Genomic DNA, 21,611 nt, shown 5'->3' on the forward strand with positions numbered 1-21,611 from the left:
GCCTCGTCTCGGTGCCCCGCGGTCCCTGCCCGCCCGCCTGCCCGGCCGTCCGCGCCGCCTCCTGCCCCCGCCTTCGTGAGCGGCGGTCGCGGCCGTCGGAAGCTCGGGATGCGCGGCGGCGGTGAGCGACCCGGCGTGTGTCTGCTCGGACTCGACGGTCCGCGGTGGCGGGGGAACCGGCCCGCAGACCCGGCTCCCGGACGCCGCGGCGCCCCCGGGGCTACACGGCGGCGTCTGGGGCGCGTCTCTGGGGGCGTCTCTGAGTCTGGGGTCGTCTCGGGCGTCTCTGGAGGCGTCTCTGAAGTCTCTGAGGGCGGTGCGGGCGGACAGCTGCGGTCATCGCGCTGTTCTTTCGAGTCACCTTCCAAGCACTTAGAGTTAGAGCGCAGGCTTTAACCAGAGGCCTTTAAATTGGGAAAAACGTTGCGTAAATACAGCCCCGTGGAGGTTTGGCCAGGATAGTTGTGAAATTAGGCGTAAATGGCCCGTGATAATGATAAAACTGAGATGGTTTGACAGAGAAGAGATAGAAACATTTTCCAAGAGAAAACTGAACAGGGCAGCCCGGGTGGCGCAGCGGTTGAGCGCAGCCTTCGGCCCCGGGCGTGACCCCGGGGTCCCGGATCGAGGCCGCATCAGGTCACAGCAGGGAGCCTGCTTCTCCCCCAGCCTGGGTCTCTGCCTCTCCCTCTCTGTGTCTCTCATGAATAAATACGTAAAATCTTTTTTAAAAAATGAACAAGATTGTAAGTGGTTTACTTTGCTACCTATTGTTTTGCTTCTGCCGATGGACACAGTGAGCACACGGATGTGTTCAACATGGAGCTGAGCAGAGGAAGCTTGAGACCGAGTTTTGCGGGAAGAAATTGGAGGCAAAAGAGAAATAAGGCATTTGGTGGCTCTAAAAGACATCATGCCGGAGCACAGGGATTGCTCTGGAACTTTTCACATAGTAAAACTACAGAGAAAAGTTGGACTTTTCCTGGGAATGGTGTCCCACCGGAAGACAATACTGTAGAAAGTACAGAGGAATGAGTGGGAAGACTGGGGTTGAGGGGAGATTGGGAAGATCTCTGAAGGTTGCTGAGTAACAGCAGTAGGGTACCTGCTCTGAAACAGGCAGGACAAAGATCTTGGTTAGTTAAAAGCCTAACACATTACTTTGAATCATTAATAATCTTTCTGTTAATATTATGTCTTGAGAAATTCAGTGTTGTAAAATAAGATGTCTGAGAGAACGTGGTGCAAGTTGTTCTCAGTCTGCGTAATACGGATAGTGTAGCTTCCAAAAGCACCATGACTCAGTATTCTTAAAGTCCTTCTTGAGTGATAGATGCGTGAATTAAAACATTTCATACTTTCTATGCTAAAATATTCAAAGCATGTTTTCCGATTTTGCCATTGGTACAAAAATGTACACAATATGCTCTTCTGCTGTTACAAGATTTCATTTGAAAGTGGCTAACTTTACATAATTGGTGTTGTACCACAACTAAAAGTCACATACAGTGCCATGTTCTTGTTCAATATCTTAAAATATTTTCGGAAGTCTATGGAGAGGTTTTGTTAAAGTGTGTTATGCCACTGATCATTGAATTAATAGGTGCTTTGCTATAGGCTTTAAAATTTTGTAAAAAAATTTCCCCTAAGACCCTAGTCACGAATTAAATGGTTTTATAAATATCTGGAAGTGGGATCTAAGTGATGGGGGTGAAAAGGAAAAAGCTCATGATAGGGAATTATAATTTATTAAATACCCTCTATTTACCTGGGTCTCAATATAGTTATATATAGTTATCTCAATATAGTTATTGTTATCCTTAGTTCTCAAAACAGACTTTGGAAGTAGACATTAGTGACTACGTTTTATAGGTAAGGTGATGGAAGCATGACAGGTTAAGTAAATAGCTGTCAGGTGAAAAATATGCGTGTGTTTATATGTTTGTGATAGGCAGAGAGGAAAGAGTTGGCCAACTGCATAGCATCACGATGAAGTTATCTTTCCGCAGGAGATCGTTCCTGGGATATTTATATCTCTCTATAGAATCAAAAGCAAACTCGTTGTGGAGATTAGAAAAAGCTGTGATTAATCATCTTGTGAATAATTACTAATAATCACTTTATGCCGTTTATGTTCATGTACATTTTTTTTAAAGATTTTATTTATTCATGAGAGACAGAGAGAGAGAGAGGCAGAGACACAGGCAGAGGGAGAAGCAGGCTCCATGCAGGGAGCCTGATGTGGAACTTGCTCCCAGGACCCAGGGATCACCTCCTGGTCCAAAGGCAGATGCTCAACCACTAAAACACCCGGGTGCCACCATAAGAGACTCTGAAAGGAAGTAAGTAGGGTTTCTGGAGGGCAGATGGGTGGTGGATGGGGTAACTGGGTGATGGACATTAAGGAGGACACATGATGTAATGAGCACTGAGTGTTTTATAGAAGACTGATGATGAATCACTGACTCTACTTCTGAAACTATTAATACATGTTAATTAATTGAATTTACATTAAAAAAGGGATGAGAAGATTTAAAAAAAAGTCACTTCCTCACAGAGTCAGTTCTAGATGATGTACTGTTCTATTGTGTTACTCTTGTTTTTTTCTTTATAGTACTTAACCATAGTTAAGAAATTGTTATTTAATTACAGGGAGATGGTCTGAGGAAGTGTGAGGTGTGTTAGTAGGATGCCTCCTAGAAAGGATAGTAACTTGCATTGTGATTCCAGGGGCAGAACACTGTCGCCGGCTGAGTCTACCATATATAAGAGAGTGTTAATGCCTATTTGATGGCACTGATATGAAGACAATTTGATTGCAGTCCTTATCTTTCCTTTAGAATCTAAGCTCCATGAGGTCAAGAAACCCTAATTTTCTTGGTAACCTCCATATCTAGTAGTTAGAACAGTATCTGGCACAAAGTAAACAATCTATTAATTTATCGAACAAATGAGATTTTTGTCATTTTTTTAACTGAAGAAATTATTTTAAAAATTCCAAGAAATCAACAAAATAACTTCTAGAAAACAGTTCAGCAAGGTCTCAGGATACAAAATAATAGACAAAAATCGATTATACTTTAATATACTAGCAATGAACACATGGAAACCAAAATAAAAAATGTAATACTATTTACAATCACAACAAAACAATCTTAGGTATAAACATGGGTAGGACTTGTAGTGAAATCGACAAAACACAGATGAAAGAAATCAGAGAAAATATAAATATATGAAGATACATATTGTGTTCATGGATCGGAAAACCCATAGTAAAGATATTAATTATTCACAAACTGCATGTCAGAAACAGTTTCTCTCATAATCTCAGCAAAGTTTTTTGTTTGTTTGTTTTTGTAGATACAGGAGTATTCTAAAATTTATATGAAAAGGCAAACTGGAATATTAAAAAGAAATTGGTAGAATCACGCTACTCAAATTTAATAACATATGTTACAGTAATCAACACAATGTGGTGCTGGCAGAGGGATAGACACATAAATCAGTGGAACTGGTTAGACTACCCAGAAACAGACACAAGTATGCTCAATTGGATTTTGGCAAAGATGCAAAAGCCATTCAATGTAGAAAGGATAGAGTTGTCAATGAATGGTGCTGGAGCAATTGGATATTTATAGACAAAAAAACCTTGACTTAAACCTCACACCTTATACAAAATTAACTCAAAATGGATCATAGATTTAAATGTAAAACATAAAATCATAACAATTTTAGAAGATACAGGAAAAAATATTTGGGATCTAAGGCTTGGCAAGAGTACTTTGACCTGATACTAAAAGCAATAAATTGGGCTTCATCAAAATTAAAAACTTCTGCAATGAAGGACCCAGTTAAGAAAAGAAAAGCTGCAGACTGGAAGTATTTGTAAACCACATATCTGACAAAAAACTTAGACCTAGAATAAAGAACTCTCAGGATTCAACAGTAAAAGGCTTTGAAGTATCCAGTGACACTATCAAGAGAGTGGCAAGACTAAATGTGGAACGAGAAAATATTGGCAAAGCTTGCATCTGATAAGTGATTAAAATCCAGAATATATAAAGAAGTACAACTCAAAAATAACCCAATTCAAAAATGGGCAAAGGAGGGGCACCTGGGTGGTTCAGTGGGTTACAAGTCTCAGGGGTCCTGAGATCAAGCCCGTGTAGGCCTTCCTGCTCTGCAGGGAGTCTGCTTCTCCCTCTTCCTCTGCCCCTCCCCCTGCTTGTGTGTGTGTTTTTTTTTTTTCTTTCTCTCTCAAATAAAAAAATATGGGCAAAGGATATGAATAGATATGTCTGCAAAGAAGATCATGGATATACAAATGGCCAGTAAGCACAGGAGAAGATGCTTAACATCACTAGCCAGGAGGGAGATGCAAGTCAAAACTGAAATGAGATACCACTTTATACCTTTTAGGATGGCTATTATTTAAAAAGAGGAAGATAACCAGAGTTAGTGAGGATATGTAGAAATTGTGCATTGCTAATGAGAATGTAAGATGACGTAGCTGCTGTGGAAACAATTTGATGACTGTTCAAGTTAAACGTAGAATTATGATGTGATCAATCTAGCAATTCCACTTTTAGGTATATGCCCCAAAGAATTGAAAGCAGAGACTCAGATACTTGAACATCAGTGTTTATAGCAGCATTATTCATAATATCCAAAGGTGGAAAGCTCAAGTATTCATTAATAGATGAGTGCATAAACAAAATAAGGTACATCTAGATAAAAATATTATTCAGCCTTTAAAAGGAGTGAAATACTACAACATGGATCAACCTTGAAAATACTATGCTAAGTGAAATAAGCCTGACACCAAAGAATAAAAATTAAACGATTCCACTTATAGGAGGTACCGAGAAAAGTCAAATTCAAAGACGGCTGAATAGAAGTTACCAGAGGTTAGGGGAAAGAGGAACTTGGAAGTTACTGTTTAACGGGTACAGGATTTCTGGTTGGGAGGATAAAAGTGTTTGGAATTGGGCAGTGGTGGTGATTTCACAACATTATGAATGTACTTCATGTCGCAGTATACACTTAAATGATAAATTTTATGTATGTTTTACCACAGTAAAAAGTTTTTAGAAAATGGGGAATAAAAAAATTAATCCAATTAAAAAGCAAAAGGAAAAAAAATAAAAAGCAAAAAGCATGAATACATTTCACTGAAGAGTGTATATACAGATGGCAAATAAGCATAGAAAAAGATGTCCAACAGCAGTCGTCACTGGAAAAATACAAATTAAGACCACGAGGTATCACTACACACCTACTAGGACAGCGAAAATAAAAAATAGTGACTACACTAATGCTGGCAAGGATGCAGAGACTGAATCTCTTACACATACTGGTGGGAATGCAAAATCATTCAGCTACTCTGGAAAATTATTTAGCAGTTTCTTAGAAATTAAATACGCAACTACTCTGTGATTGAGCCGTAAAACTGGGTTTTTATTCCAGAGAATTGAGAACTGTGTTATACAAAAACTTCTACACAAATGTTCCTACAAACATATTATTCGTAATAGGCAACAACTAGAAACAACCACAATGTTTGTCAGTAGGTGTATGACTAATCAAATTGTAGTACATCCACATTATGGAATACTAATCAAAATAAGAAGGAACAAACTCTTGATAGACACATCACTTGGATGGGTCTTAAGGATATTATGTTACGTGACAAAAGCCAATCTCAAAGGTTCTATATAATGTGATTCTATATATAAACATTCTCAAATTGAAAAAATTATGGAGATGAACAGACTAGCGGTTGCCAGAAGTTAGGGATGGTGGGGTTGGGGCAGAGGAGGGTGGGTACGACTCCAAAGGGATGGCATGAGAGTGATTTTTGTGGTGATGAAATAGTTTTATAGTTTATTAGTGTGGGCCCTCCAGAGAAACTGAATAGAAACAGAACCATGTGAGGTTTATTATAAGGAATTAGTTCACATACTTCACATCTACAGCTGGTAATCCAGGGTTCCAGGAGATCCACGCTATAGTTCTAGTCTTGAGTCTGAAGGCAGGCAGAGACAATGAATTCTCTCCTTTTTCTTCTATTCAGGCTTTTATTTTATTATTATTTTTTTAATTTTTATTTATTTATGATAGTCTCACAGAGAGAGAGAGAGAGGCAGAGACACAGGCAGAGGGAGAAGCAGGCTCCATGCACCGGGAGCCCGACGTGGGATTCGATCCCGGGTCTCCAGGATCGCGCCCTGGGCCAAAGGCAGGCGCCAAACCGCTGCGCCACCCAAGGATCCCCTATTCAGGCTTTTATTGGGTTGGATGAGGCTCACCCACACTCGGTGGAGCAATTTGCTTTACACAGTTAAGTGAATCGAATATTAATTTCATCCAGAAATGTCTTTACAGACACACCAGAGAATACTATTTAATCAAGTATCTGGGCACTCTGTGGCTCAGTCAAGGTGATACAAATTAACTACATAGGTCTAGCCCCTGTGAATTTGGAACTCTTTTAAGGAGATCCTTAAACCATATTTAATCTCCAAATAAGGAAAATGATAATTTTACCAGAGATCCTGAAACGCCGTTTCCCTGCTTCCCCAGAAGAGGAGGTAAACTTCTTGAATGATGCTTTCTCTACTTTTTATCCTGTAATTTAAGTACCAGGGATTCCTGGGTGGCCCAGCGGTTTGGCGCCTGCCTTTGGCCCAGGGTGCGATCCTGGAGACCCGGGATCGAATCCCACGTTGGGCTCCCGGTGCATGGAGCTTGCTTCTCTCTCTGCCTGTGTCCCTGCCTCTCTTTCTCTCTCTCTGTGTGTGTGACTATCATAAATAAATAAAAATTAAAAATAAATAAATAAATAAATAAATAAATAAATAAATAAATAAATACCAAATAGTGGGGCGCCTGGGCGGCTCAGTGGTTGAGGATCCGCCTTCAGCCCAGGGATGATCCTGGGGTCCCGGGATCGAGTCCCACATCGGGCTCTCTGTGCGGAACCTGCTTCTCCCTCTGCCTGTGTCTCTGCCTCTCCTCTCTGTGTCTCTCATGGATAAATAGACACAATCTTTTAAATAAATAAATGCCAAATAGTGTCAAATTAACAATTTTTAAATTAACAATACTTGCACCATCTTATGTTACATAAGGGAATAAGAGGAAAGAAAAAATATCTGCTGCATGTATTAATATATATGCTAAGCAAATACTGTTGTACATACCATGCAAGTATATTACACACACAAACGTAACAAAATAGGAAAAAGTACTTATAATTAATAGTCCTCATTTCTGTGGTCACGTGGTTCTAGCTGGTAATACTTTAATGCCTTAAAGTATTTCTGATATTCTAGGCAGAGTATATTCCTTATTTCTAGTGTAGACTAGCAGTCTGATTTCTCCCTGATGGTCAGGATCAATCAGCAGAGCCAGCACAGCAGCTCTTTACCTGTTGATTCCTAGGTAGGAGTTGTCCGATGTGGCCTGGTGGCATTCCTAACTCTTAGTTCAGTGGAATCGTTCTTGTGTTTCCTGGTGGAAGCGTTCCTCTATTTGGATCCAAGACTCCTAAACTAGCAGAGCATTAGGTATCAGTACGAGGGAACAAAAATTTTACTAGTAGATCACTGTGGGGGGAGAGTGGTGCCACTCCTACCCTGTGATTTCTAGACTCCGAATCCTGGCTATGAGAGAAACCGCGCTACATGTCAGATGTCGATTCAGAGAACACACCGCCTTCCGGAGAGCTTTGCTGTAGCCCTGCACGTTGTCGACCAGTTGGCAGTGTGACTGAGCCTTCCAAAGGCTGTTCCACTGCTCTCTGAGGCCAGCTGCTTCAGAACCGAGGGTGGGAAACAAGTTCGGACGAGGGAATCCCATGAGCCGGTTCCGTTGTTGTGAAATGAGTTCCTTGACCAGCAGCAATGCTACGTAGCACCCCGTGATGGTGGGTGAAGTAGTTTGCAAGTTCACAGATGGTAGTTTGGGCAGAAGCATTGTATGCAGAGAAGGAAAACCCACATCTAGGGAAGGTGTTCCAGTAAGGACAAAACTCTGCCTCTTGCATGGTGGACACAGTCCAGTGTAATCCGTGTGCCCCCTGGGAGCTGGCTACCACCTCAGGGATTGGTGCCGTCACAGGGATTAGCGCTGTCTTCTCTGTTGACAGATTGGACACCCAGCAGTGGCCCAGCAGGTCAGTCTTGGGAGGTGGGGTCTGTTTAGCTGAGCCCGTGATTACCTCCATCCCTGTAACCACGGCTACTTTGTTCGTGAGCCTGTTGGGCAATGTCGGGTGGCTGGGGAGAGAGTGGCCACAGTCTATAAATCAGCGTGTAGTCATATTCTGGCCGTTTCTCCTTCCGAGCAAAGTGGACAGTTAGCAGCACTGCTCGAAGTTCTGCCCACTGGGAGGGTTTCTCAACACTGTCCTTCAGGGATGTCCCAGAAAAGGGGAATGTAATGCTGCAGCACTTCCGGGTAGTGTCTGCATATTGTCCCAAACCACCTGTAAATCAGGCCAGAATTTTCCTCCGGCGGCTACTTGTGGGAAACACCGATGGGGCCCTGGGTGCGGCTGGGAGAGGAGGCAGTGTGGCGGAGAGGGCCTTGGGCCCTTGGTGCCCTGTGCCTGAGCCACTCCCGTACCTGCTGCCTTCCCCGGGGTGGAACACTGCGGGCCCTGCCACTTTGTGTCTGGGCGGGTCGGATAGCAGCCAGTTCATGGTGCGCGACTCGGGCCCCGGGCATCCTGGGTGGACGCCCAGTCTTGACTAAGCCCCGTTCTGGGCCAGGAGCTGTTTTTCAGGAGAGTAAGTATTTGCGAAGATGGCAGAGTTTAGCTTTAACATCCTAAGGGCTCGTGTTGTTCGCTTCCAGGGACTTGCCAGAGGCTCCAAATAGCATCTGCCACTGACCTTCCAAGCTCATTGGTTGTAGCGGGTCATACGGCACAGGGTAGAGCCGCTTGCACGGCCACCGGGACGTTTGGTAGAGCCTTCTGTACGAGGCCCCAGTCGAAACTAGCAGCTTTTCAGGTCACGCAATAAATGATGGATTAAAATGCCCCCATGAAGAGAACGTTGCCTCCCCAATCCAAGGAGGCCCCCAGAGCTTCTGCCTTTCTGATTGCACAAGGGGCCAGATGCAGCAAGGCATTCTTTACCTTAGAAGGCGTCTTTAAACATGACCCGTACCTCTGGACCCCTGGAACTCACTGACGTAGGAGTGAGTATTTGGCATATTTATTTCTCCCTCTCTGACATGCAAATGTCTCACCACTATATCTGACCCAGTTATGGATTCTGCAGCTGGAAAAATAACCACAGAAGGGGGTAGGAGACCCCCTGGGCTCACCGGGACACAGAGTTGACCTAAAATTCTGTTGATCTCTTGACCTTCATAAACTCCTACTCTGGCCGGTAGATCACGGTGATGCTTTGGATCTTCTGAATTGGTGTCAGTTCTAAGTCGGTGTTGAGTAGTCTCTGAAAACTGATTTTCTCTTTTTCCCACCATGCAGTTAACCCTGACTAAAGCCTGTAGGTCACTTTGAGGAAGGTTGGGAGAAAGATTAACAGTATAATTTTTTTAAGATTTTTTTTATTATTTTTTATTCATGATAGTCATAGAGAGAGGAGAGAGAGAGGCAGAGACACAGGCAGAGGGAGAAGCAGGCTCCATGCAGGGAGCCCGACGCAGGACTCGATCCCAGTACTCTGGGATCACGCCCTGGGCCAAAGGCAGACGCCAAACCGCTGAGCCACCTAGGGATCACCAACAGTATAAATTTTTGCCAGTGTACTAGGGTTCTTCCTCAAGGGTACACAGCCTCCCTTTCGTTCAGGGGGGTTCTGAATCTAAAAACTGGCTCACCTCTGAGAACAATTGAGGGGCCATGACTGTTTTTATGACCTAGAACCTTCCTATTTATAGATAAAGTGAGAATTTAATAGACTTCCCATCTATTTCTATTCTACGCTACCAGGAACACTGATTGACTAGCCAATGCCATATGTCAATGTAAATCAGACCATTCTGATGACTGCTTCGACTCTGCTATCCATTATGGTAACCACACCTGACTTTGTCAGTTGAGGGCTGCCACTTGGGGTCCATTTACTTTCATTGCATTTAAGTTCTCTAATTTGGTGACCAGTCCGCATTGTAAGGTCTAGCCTATAGAGAAGAGCAATCACTGAACATTTCAAAGATGCTGGGGTTCCCTTCTCAAGTTTATTTCTCACAATAGTAAGAAATATGTGCTATGGACCCTCCCAGTATGGATAAGTTGATATTAAATGACAAGTCCACTTTAACAATTCCAGTCTCCCTAAGCCTTTAAATCCCTTCTTTTGCATTAAAGCGAGGAGGCAGGTTTGGCATTTCTAATTTGCTTATTGTGGGATAATTGAAATTGCTTAAGGAATTAGTATAGTTAGAAGATGAGAAATCCCTCTGAACTGGATGCTCCAACATTAAGATATCTGGAGACAAGAAGGAAACAATAAAAGAGGTTATGAAGAAGCTATAGTGTATAGGAAGAAAACCAAGAGAATGTGGTATCCTGGAAATCATGTGAAGAAAACAATTAGCTGCATCACAGATTGCTAACTGACCTAATATGATAAAGATTGAGAACTGTCTCCTGGATTTAATAACATTAAGATGAGTGGTTGGATGCGGTGGTGAGTATTAGAGCTTGATAGCTTTAATAGTTTTCAAGAGAAAATGGGAAAGAAAAGTGGTGACAGCAAGTATAAACAACTTTTTCAAGGAGATTTGCTAAAGAGAAGGGGAAAAATGTAGCTATGAAGTGAAGCAGGATCAAGTAAAAGTTTTAAGAAAAGAAAAAGCATATTTGTTAGCAAATGGAAAAAAAATCTAGGAAAGAGGGAAAATTATTGATATTGGGGAGAGAAGGAAAAATTGCCAAGACAATGCCCTGGGCTAGATGGGGAAAAAAAAAAAAAACCTAGTATACAAATGGAGAGATTTCTCTTTGCTAGGAGCATGAAGGAATTCACTCCGTAGTAAGACAGCAGTTGCAGGTAGGTGGGTGAACGTGGTTGTGAGAGTTTGTAGAAGTTCTTGTCTGTTTGCTTCTATTTTAAAATAGAAAGCAAGGTCATCAGTTGAAAGTAAGACTTACAAAGTTGGAAATTTTAGGAGAGAGTTGGAGCTATGTAATAGTTGTTTAGGAGGATGGAAATACAGAATGATTCCTAGACAGCATTGAGGTCCCATTTGAAATTAGAGATCATAAATGTAAATAAGACCAGTCAATTTACTTATTTATTTTCCCCAGCCATGTTTATATGCACAGATGCGAGCATGGAATAGGCAGAGAATTGGACATAAATAAGATTGTGGTTTAGCCAAACACAGGAGGCAAGAGAAGGGCAGGAGAGTTCAGGGTATACGCAAGGAGGTGATTATGATTGATCACACAACTTAAGGATAGAAGTTAAGGTATGAAAGGGTGAGAGACAATAGATTTTATTTTATTTTATTATTTTTTTAATAAATTTATTTTTTACTGGTGTTCAATTTGCCAACATATAGAATAACACCCAGTGCTCATCCCGTCAAGTGCCCCCCTCAGTGCCCGTCACCCAGTCATCCCCACCCCCCGCCCTCCTCCCCTTCCACCACCCCTAGTTCGTTTCCCAGAGTTAGGAGTCTCTCATGTTCAGTCTCCCTTTCTGATATTTCCCACTCATTTTTTTCTCCTTTCCCCTTTATTCCCTTTCACTATTGTTTATATTCCCCAAATGAATGAGACCATATCATGTGTGTCCTTCTCCGATTGACTCATTTCACTCAGCGTAATACCCTCCAGTTCTCCATGTCGAAGCAAATGGTGGGTATTTGTCGTTTTTAATGGCTGAGGAATATTCCATTATACATAGACCACATCTTCTTTATCCATTCATCTTTCGATGGACACCGATTTTTGAACCAATGAATTATAGATTCTCTCGAGGATAAAATCATTGGAGGAGAGAAGGTCAGGGCATTGAATGACAATGTATTGGGTCGATCATCTATGTGGACATTGAGGTCAACTGAAAATTATGACAGGAATAGGGTTTGAGACGGTGTTGGGGAGTTAGGGACTAAAATCTTCAAGGAATTGGATGGAGGAAGACAAGATTGTTGGAGCACTGCAGCAAGGAAACCGGAATTCATGCTGTAGTGCAATGTTATGAAATTTAAATGGAATGTGTCTATGGAGGAGGGAGGAAGAATGGTATGGAAGGAGTAACAAAATACAAGAATGTCATCTTGTCTACCTCCGGGCCTCCTAGTAGCAGAGTCTGGACTTTGAGCTGCAGAGAAGAGGGCTGAAGGCTTGATCAGGTTTTAAAGCAGGAAGTGAAGAGAATGTTCAGAGAAGGCCATTTTGCTGATAATTGAGTCTCAAAAGGCCCAATAGAAATATTGCAGGTGTCAGATAGAGATAAGAAATGTAGTCAAAAAGGGATATTCAGAGCCTTATGGGAATTAGAGTCTTGAAGATTAGAGTTTACTTTGGCTTTTTGTGACAACTAAAATCAACAGGCATAAAAGGCATTCTGAGATTAATCTTGATGAAAGTCTTTGATAAAAGCTTTTAGTTCAGAATTGAAGTTACAATGAAATGTGCAACCTTAGCGCCTATTCAAGGACAAACTTGGGCTTAGATTACTCATGAGTGAAATGCCTGTTGGCAAAACGTCTGCCTCTGAAGGGTACAGAATGGTATATGAGGTTATGGAGGGATCCGAAGACCTTGAAGGTAATCAAGGCTTATTAATCATTGCCTTCAATTTACATCATATGGCAATTATTGCTGCTATCTCAAAGGTTTTCATTATCATAAGGGGATTTTTCTCAAAAGCTAAGCAATAATTTCCCCCTCTTACCTGAGAAGAGTGTATAACAGTAGCATCTTGTTGATTTATAGACATTTTATCTATTGTTACATTCAAACAAAATCTTAAACTTGAAATTTGATTTTTTAAAAATCTCCAAAGATAAAGCAGTCATAACTGGCTGAACATGAATTCAAAATAAAGAAATGGTAGGGGGGACTCCAAAAATGGCCCTAAAAATGGACAAATATTTATAGGGACATAAAAGCTATTACAGTTCCCTCTCTGCTGCCTAGAATCATCCACAAATAATACAAGAAAAAACAGTGGGTGAGAATATTAAATTTTGTCTGTTTCTTGTTTTGGTCAACCCACTTACCTTAAGACTCGACTTGTGTGTCTCCTCTTCGCTTATTTATAGCAGAACTCAGAACTACCACTGCTGCTGTTGGATGCTGACAGAGGAGCAATTTTCTGGGTGGGGACAATGGAGGTATTGCCTTGCTCGGAGAGAGGAATTAACCACAGGGTGCTGTAGGCTGGAAGGAGGTGGGGGGAGCAGGAGAGCAGGGCGCTGGGCCATCGTTGTAGTCTTATTTATTTTGTGATTGTGGTCTTTGTACTGTCTGGTAACGCATGTTTGCAGAGACAGGAAGAGAGCTGGAACGGATAACTGTGCAATGTTTGTGTACGGGTTTTGACGATTTAGATGGAAAGCAGTACTGAGAACTTTTTCACATACTGTTTAGGTTATTTTTTAAGTTTCTGTCCTGATAATTAGTGTGCAAGACACACGGTAGCATGGCAAATTAGAGAATGAAACCAAGATCTGTCAATAGGTACCTCGTAATTTTGTGGTAAAAGTAAATTAAATAAATTATGCAAGGTACAAAGCTAGGGCTTGGCTTAGGTTGAACTTTCTTTCTTAAACATTTTCTGAGAAATTATCCGATTCGATTTTTGAATGTGTTACAGAAATAATGACTTCTGATTGCGACAAACTTCTCTATTATTTAGATAGGATCTTTAATGCTGTACTATAAAATATTCTTGAGCATCCTGTATCTCTCTTGAGCCCTCATCACAATTATAATGATTTTTTCTGTAATCCTTGAATGTCTTCTTCTACACGGGGAGGTAAGTTCCAAGAGGGCAGGGATCATATTTATCTTTATTCCTGCTACTAACCCAGTAATCAGCACAGTATCTCCCAGGATTCAGCATTCAATAATTATTAAAGAATTAATCTTGGTTTTAGTAAAGATCCTTTTGGGGATATGCTCATTTGACAAAAATACATATTTTTAAAGAGAGATTGGACAGGAAATAAATTCATCAGTGGTATTATGAATCTTTAGGAATTCTGTATCTTAGCTTCCTTTGCTGTAACTGGAATATATACATATACGCACACACACGTATATAAATGTATATAAGTTTTCTTAAGATAATGTGCATTGTCAATCTGTAGATTATTAAGTATTTTAAATAATATTTCATCACCTTATTTCTTTTTTTTTTTTAATTTTTATTTATTTATGATAGTTACAGAGAGAGAGAGAGGCAGAGACACAGGCAGAGGGAGAAGCAAGCAGGCTCCATGCACCGGGAGCCCGATGTGGGATTTGATCCCGGGTCTCCGGGATCGCGCCCTGGGCCAAAGGCAGGCGCCAAACCGCTGCGCCACCCAGGGATCCCTCATCACCTTATTTCTGAGGCTTTGTACATACTTTTTCTCACCAGCTAGCTTTATCTCTTAGATAAAACAGTTTGTTATAGACTCCAATGTAGAAAAAAAATATTTGTATTTTAGGAAGATGGTACTTGAGGAGGATTTAGCCGTAAAGCACTTTCATGTGAAGAACAATCCAGAGTGTTTATTTGAAGTATCCCTTCTCGCTCTAAGTGGTGGCAAACAAAGGACCAGAGAATCGAGAACAAAGCAGGGCAAGTTATCTTCCTGTTTTTTAATATGTTGTATATATTTTTTTGCTCTTAGTTATAGATTAGTGAAGAAAAAATACTGCTATTTTTCAAAACAGACTGAAATGGAGTGACTCTACCCCCTCTTTTATGGTCCTCAGCTTTTTCATCTGCAAAAGGAAGAGAGTACCATCTTATTCCCAGAAATGGTCTATGTATTAAACAATCCAGTGTACATAAAGTGTTTGACACGTAATAGCACACAACAAATATTTCATTCCATTTATTTATTTATTTATTTATTTATTTATTTATTTATTTATTTATTTTCTCCCCTCTTTTATTAGTTGGTGGTTTGGCTGAGGAAAAATAGGAATGTAGGATTTTACTGAACTATATCCTTGGACACTTCAAACCAGATCCCCTCCTCCCCTCTCCTCTTTCCCCCTCCCTTCCCCTCTCTTTCTCTCTCTCTCTCCTTCCTTCCTTCCTTCCTTCCTTCCTTCCTTCCTTCCTTCCTTCCTTCCTTCCTTCCTTCTGTCTGAAAAGTAAAGGGTGTGGTTTTGGTTGTCATTTGTCTTTGTGAGGAAGATCAGCAGGGGGGTTGAGGTTAATGAAAGATACATGCTTTCTCAACTATCAGTGTCTAGATCTTGGATTGGTTTAGAAAGCTCAGAAACCTGGGGGTTGTGGTAGGTTTTGGGGAATAAAAGCATTGAAGAAAACAGCTAATGGATTGTTAAATACATTTATTATTCATGAGTCCATATAGGTGCAAGTGCTCATTACAGAGTTACTGTATTACAAAGGGGCCCATGAAAAGAGAGGGGTTGGATGGTTGTGCAGGCTAGAGTTTTTGTTTGTTTTGCTTGTCTATTGGTGTGTTTGAGATAAAGGATAGCGAGGCACTTTTTTCTAAGCTTGTAGTAAGAACTTTGAATGTAATCTTTAAGTATATTCTTCCAAAGCCAAAGAAAACCTGTCTCCTTTTAATGTCGCTTCTAGAGTAAAGTCAGTGCAACTGTATTTATCCAACCAAAACATTTTCTGTGTAATATATCTCATAATTCCATATTTTGGTTTTGGTCAAATCATCTGGAATAATCACAAGGATAAATTTTTTTAAATTTATTTTTTATTGGTGTTCAATTTACTAACATACAGAATAACCCCCAGTGCCCGTCACCCATTGATTCCCACCCCCCGCCCTCCTCCCCTTCTACCACCCCTAGTTCGTTTCCCAGAGTTAGCAGTCTTTACGTTCTGTCTCCCTTTCTGATATTTCCCACACATTTCTTCTCCTTTACCTTATATTCCCTTTCACTATTATTTATATTCCCCAAATGAATGAGAACATATAATGTTTGTCCTTCTCCGACTGACTTACTTCACTCAGCATAATACCCTCCAGTTCCATCCACGTTGAAGCAAATGGTGGGTATTTGTCATTTCTAATAGCTGAGTAATATTCCATTGTATACATAAACCACATCTTCTTTATCCACTCATCTTTCGTTGGACACCGAGGCTCCTTCCACAGTTTGGCTATCGTGGCCATTGCTGCTATAAACATCGGGGTGCAGGTGTCCCGGCATTTCACTGCATCTCACAAGGATAAATTAACCAATCTACTCAATTTAGCTTACAGCAGATGCAGATTCCAATTATTCAGATGATTCATTTGTTCTAGTCCAGAGTTTTTATTCTTCCAGTGATATGTACCACAGTAGCTTTAACTCCCTATAGGTTATTGTATGGTTAATAAAGGATCTTCCTTACAGAGAGGGAAGAAATTTCAAATATTCAGTAGTCACAGGCTGCAGATATTATTTTAGTTAAATTTTTATTAGTTGGCTTCAAATGCTGGGCCAACCCTATAATTAAATTTTGTTACTCCCTGATTGCTGAAATATTATTGAGTAAGTCAGGAAACTGGACTAATCTATTACATTTCTGGTTCATGTTATCCACTCATGAAATAGGTGTACTCCTTGCTTTAAACAAGTTTTATGTTCATCTCTAAATATTTCATATTCCTCCAGTACCCAAGGACCCTTACCCTACTTTTCTTTTATAATATTCCTCTTTCTTTATTGGAAAGATTGAGGACTATCACATCGGTTCTATTAATTTTCCTGTTCATTGGGAAAAAGTTTTAAATTTTTACATATTTTCCACCTTTCTTCTAATCTCAGAAAAGAAAAAATGTCCTCTTTTTGTTAATTCTGATGCTCTGCCTTCCATCTCTTCTCACCTTTTAGTGATACTTTGCTTCATCAATTATATCCTTATGTCATCAGTCTCTTTCTATTCTCCTCACTTTCTCTCTACAGATGTGTTCCTTTTATAAAATTTTTACCATCTTATCTATTTACCCTTAAGGAGCTCACAGTATTTTAACAATACTTTATAAAGTAACATATGCTTTACCCTGTCTAAACTGTATGAAAAAGAATGTACACTTGACTCTTGTAGCTCAGGAGTCATGCCTTAGTGAGCCTCAGTGAGAGTTACCAGTGCAACTAGCCTTAACATGTAATTCGCTTTGGCATATGCATTTTTAAATTATTGAAAGACGTTTCTGTTATTTATGTGGTTAGAAGTATATCCCCATTTTAGTAATTTAACAAGAAAATTATTTTCCTCTGTTCATATTTTATTCAGGAGTGATCTGTTAGACAAAAATTATGATTTACCAGGAAAAAATAGATATCGTTATTCTTGCAGGAAGAACCCCCTCATGGGTACTTTTGTATCTCTCTATCTCTGTGATTTTCTACCCTGAATATCACACTTATTCTTTCAGTGACTATTTTGTAGTTATACAACTACTGAGATACATTGTCCCAGGAACTAATCAAAGCCAATCCTATCCTAGAAGTAAGAGTGATATAACCTTTTGAAAACCAATGTTTTTAAAAAAACTCATATTGCTTATGTCACTTAAGTACCACCATGGCATAATGAAATAGCCAAACAATTACACTTTTATCACATGGCAAAAATACATGCCTCATGAAATTATTTAATAGAACTGTTATGATTGAAATACATCACTAACATAATCAAAGCATTATTACCAAGGGCCAATCTAGAATAGCATCTGATATAGAACCAGGTAACAAAATTACATTCATATCTAATTGTGTACTTTCAAGAATTAGAGAAATAAATGCACAAAAGATACATAATAATAAAGTTGAAATGAAATACATTAAATGTTAGGTTTTTAATGTAACATTGTTGGAGGCACTTTTTTGTGGGAAAAATTAATAAAATTATTAAATATTAAAAACACCTTATGGAGGATTCTCACAAGATGGTGGGGAAGAACCAGGAAGCTGTCTCCCCATTGAGATAACAATTACACTTGCAGAATCAGTGTAATTCCAGAACTCTGGAATCTATTGAAGTCTTGTAAATTCCAGGGGATATCTTGGATGGCAAATCGCAGGTAATTTTGGTCAATTTCAGTAGTAACTACCAATCCCCCACTACCAGCCACTGTGGCAAGCAGCTGTGCACCTGTTCCTGTAGCAGTTTGCACGTAGCTTGCAGGAACCAAACGGGGCAAAAATAGACCCTGTCCTCCAAATCTCAAGGTCTGATCACAAAGATGCAGGTGTCTATTGTACCTCCTCCCATTGTTACAATCCCCCTTCCCTCCAGGTTGAAGTAACTTCCAGAGGATTCAAAGAGTCAACACCTTTTTCCTCTCCCCTTAATTTTTTTCTTTCTCTCACTTTTGGGAACCAGACATTAAAGACTAGGACATTAGAAAACAACTTCACATATGGGGAAATTTAGAATGGGACTGTACATGCTCAGAGAAAGTCTCTGAAAAGACCTGGATGATCTTAATTTTACACCTGCAGCTGATTCTGGCACGGAGATAGCCTACAGTGGCATCAACAACCGTCACAACAACCAAAAACAATATTGTAAGATAATAAAGACTCAGGAAGGAGGAGAATCTGATTTCCAGTAGATACAAATATCTACTTTTTAATTAAAAAATCACAATACATGCAAAGGTACAAGAAATTATGGCTCATTAAAAGGAAATCAACAGAAACTGTCCTTGAAAACATCTAATGGCAGATCTACTACACAATTTTTTTTATGAGTTCTAGCAATCTTTGGGTGGAGTCTTTTGGGTTTTCTTTCTTTTTTTATTTATTTATTTTTTCTTTTTTTTTATTTATAAATTTATTTTTTATTGGTGTTCAATTTTTTTTAAAGTAAGTTCCACACCCAATGTGGAATCCAAAACAGAGCTTGAAGTCACATCCCTGAGATCAAGACCTGAGCTGAGATCAAGAGTGGGATACTCAACAGATTAAGCTACCAGACACCCCATATTACACAATGATCTTTTAAAAATTATCTTAAAGTTGCTCAAAGAGCTAAAGGAAAATGTGGAGAGAGAGTTGGGAAAATGGGTATTAAGGAGGATACTTGTGATGAGCATTGGGTGTTGCATGAAACTGATGAATCACTAAATTCCTTGTTTGAAACCTTAGTTTATGTTAACTAATCGGAATTTAAATAAAAACTTTAAAGAAATATTATGTAGATAAAGAGTAGAGCTTTAATGTTGTCGCCCGAACAACAGCAACAAAATGTTAATTATGTGATGTGAAGGGTGTGTTGACTAATATTATTGTATTACATATTTTACAATATATATATGTATCAAAGGATCACATCGTATACCTTAAACTTTCGCAATGTTATATGCCAATTATATCTTAATAAAGCTGGAAAAAATGACAAAATTAAGTAATTATTATTTTGTAATTATTTTATGTGTAAATAATCAGAAAATAGAGATTGACAGAGTGAATAAAAACATATGATCCAACTATATGCTGTGTAACAGAGACTCACTTTAGATTCGGAGACACAAGTAGGTTAAATTGAAGGAACAGAAGAAGATAATCCATGAAAATAGTAACCAAAAGAGAGCAGAGATGGTTTTCAATAATATCAGACAAAATAGACATTAAACCAAAAAAGCTTACAAGAGATGAAGAAATTATGCATTTGTAAAAAAGGTTCAATACATCAAAAAGATATAACAATTATAAACATTTACACACTCAATGACAGTAGCAAAATATATGAATTAAAGGGAGAAATATGCTAAGTGGAATATCAGGTAGAGAAAGATAAATATGATTCAACTTGTATGTATTTTTTTATTTTTTATTTTATTTTTTTTTAAATATTTTCTTTTTTTTTTTTTTAATTTATTATTTATGAGAGTCATACAGAGAGAGAGAGAGAGAGAGAGAGGCAGAGACACAGGCAGAGGGAGAAGCAGGCTCCATGCACCGGGAGTCTGACGTGGGATTCGATCCTGGGTCTCCAGGATCACGCCCTGGGCCAAAGGCAGGCGCCAAACTGCTGCGCCACCCAGGGATCCCTGTATGTATTTTTTTAATCTTAAAAAAACACAAAACTCCGAAATAGAGAACAATTCAATAGTTGCCAGAAGCAAGGGATAAGGGTAGGGGAAATAGCTGAAAGTGGTCAAAAGGTACAAACTCCAGTTAGAAGACAAGTTTGGGGAATGGAATGTACAGCATGGTAACTGGTTAATATTACTGTATTGTGTATTTGAAGGTTGCTGAGAGAGTAAATCTTTTTTTAAAAGATTGATAGATTGATTTAGAGTGTGAGCAGAGGGAGGGGCAGAGGGAGAGAGAGAATCCCAAGTAGACTCCCTGCTGAGCATGGAGTCTGATGCAGAGCCTGACCTGGGGCTCGGTTCCACAACCCCGAGATCATAACTGAGCCAAAACCAAGAGTCAGATGCTTAAACCTACTGGGACACCCAGGCGCTCCATCTAAGAGATTAAGTCTTAAAAGTCCTCATCACAAGAGAAGAAATTGTAACTATGTGAAATGCTGAATGTTAAACTACCTGAGGCACCTGGGTGGTCAGTCAGTTGAGTGACTGACTCTGGATTTCAGCTCCCCTGCTTTGGGCTCCATGCTAAGTATGGAGCCTGCTTAAGATTCTCCCTTTTGCTCTGAACCCCCACCCTACCCCTGGGCTCATACCCTCCCCCCCAAAACAAAAAACTAAACTTAAGTGGTAATCATTTTGCACATATATGTATATTAAATCATAATTTTGTACACCATAAAACTGGAAATTTTGCCTCCATAAAACTGGAAAACATAATGGAGAAATACAGTTCTATAATAACATTTGAAAAACTTCCATATGTTCTCCATAATGGATAGAACAAACAAGATAAGTAAGGAAAGAAGACCTAAAGAATGCAATGCACTAACAGACATACATAGAACATTCTACCCAACAGCAGCATACATATTTTTCTCAAGTGTACATGGGACGTTTTCCAAGATTGGCCATATATTAGGTGACATGTTAAGTCTCAATAATTTAGAAAAGATAGATATTATGTAAGTATCTTCTCTCACCACAAGGCAATGAAGTTAAAAAGAAATGAACTATCAAGCCATGAAAAAACACGGAGGAACCTAAAATGCATATCGCTAAGTGAAATAAGCCAGTCTGCAAAAGCTACATATTTTATGATCTCAACTATATGACATTCTGGAAAAGACAAAACTAAGGAGAGAGTAAAAACATCAACATATGCCAGAGGTTAAGGGAAGGAAGAGATGAAAAGATAGAGCAGAGGGATTTTTATGGCAAACTATTTTATGTGATACTGTAATGATGGGTATATTATGCATTTGTTAAACCCACAGAATGTACAACAGAGTAAACCCTCATGTAAACTATGTTTTAGTTATTATAATAAAGTATTAATATTTGTCAGTTGTAAAAGTGTACAACATGAACACAAGTCG

The 21,611-nt window shown here is 39.5% G+C and overlaps 1 long non-coding RNA gene across 1 annotated transcript; it reads left to right on the forward strand.

Annotated features, from left to right (window-relative positions):
• On the forward strand, nucleotides 1-19,968 carry LOC144291415 (uncharacterized). Its single transcript, XR_013358672.1, has 2 exons — nucleotides 1-2,342; nucleotides 19,002-19,968. It is a non-coding gene; the product is annotated as an uncharacterized LOC144291415 (long non-coding RNA).
• Nucleotides 19,969-21,611: the final 1,643 nt, after the last annotated feature.

The sequence above is a fragment of the Canis aureus genome, chromosome 20, assembly GCF_053574225.1.
Source record: "Canis aureus isolate CA01 chromosome 20, VMU_Caureus_v.1.0, whole genome shotgun sequence".
NCBI classification, from domain to species: domain Eukaryota; kingdom Metazoa; phylum Chordata; class Mammalia; order Carnivora; family Canidae; genus Canis; species Canis aureus.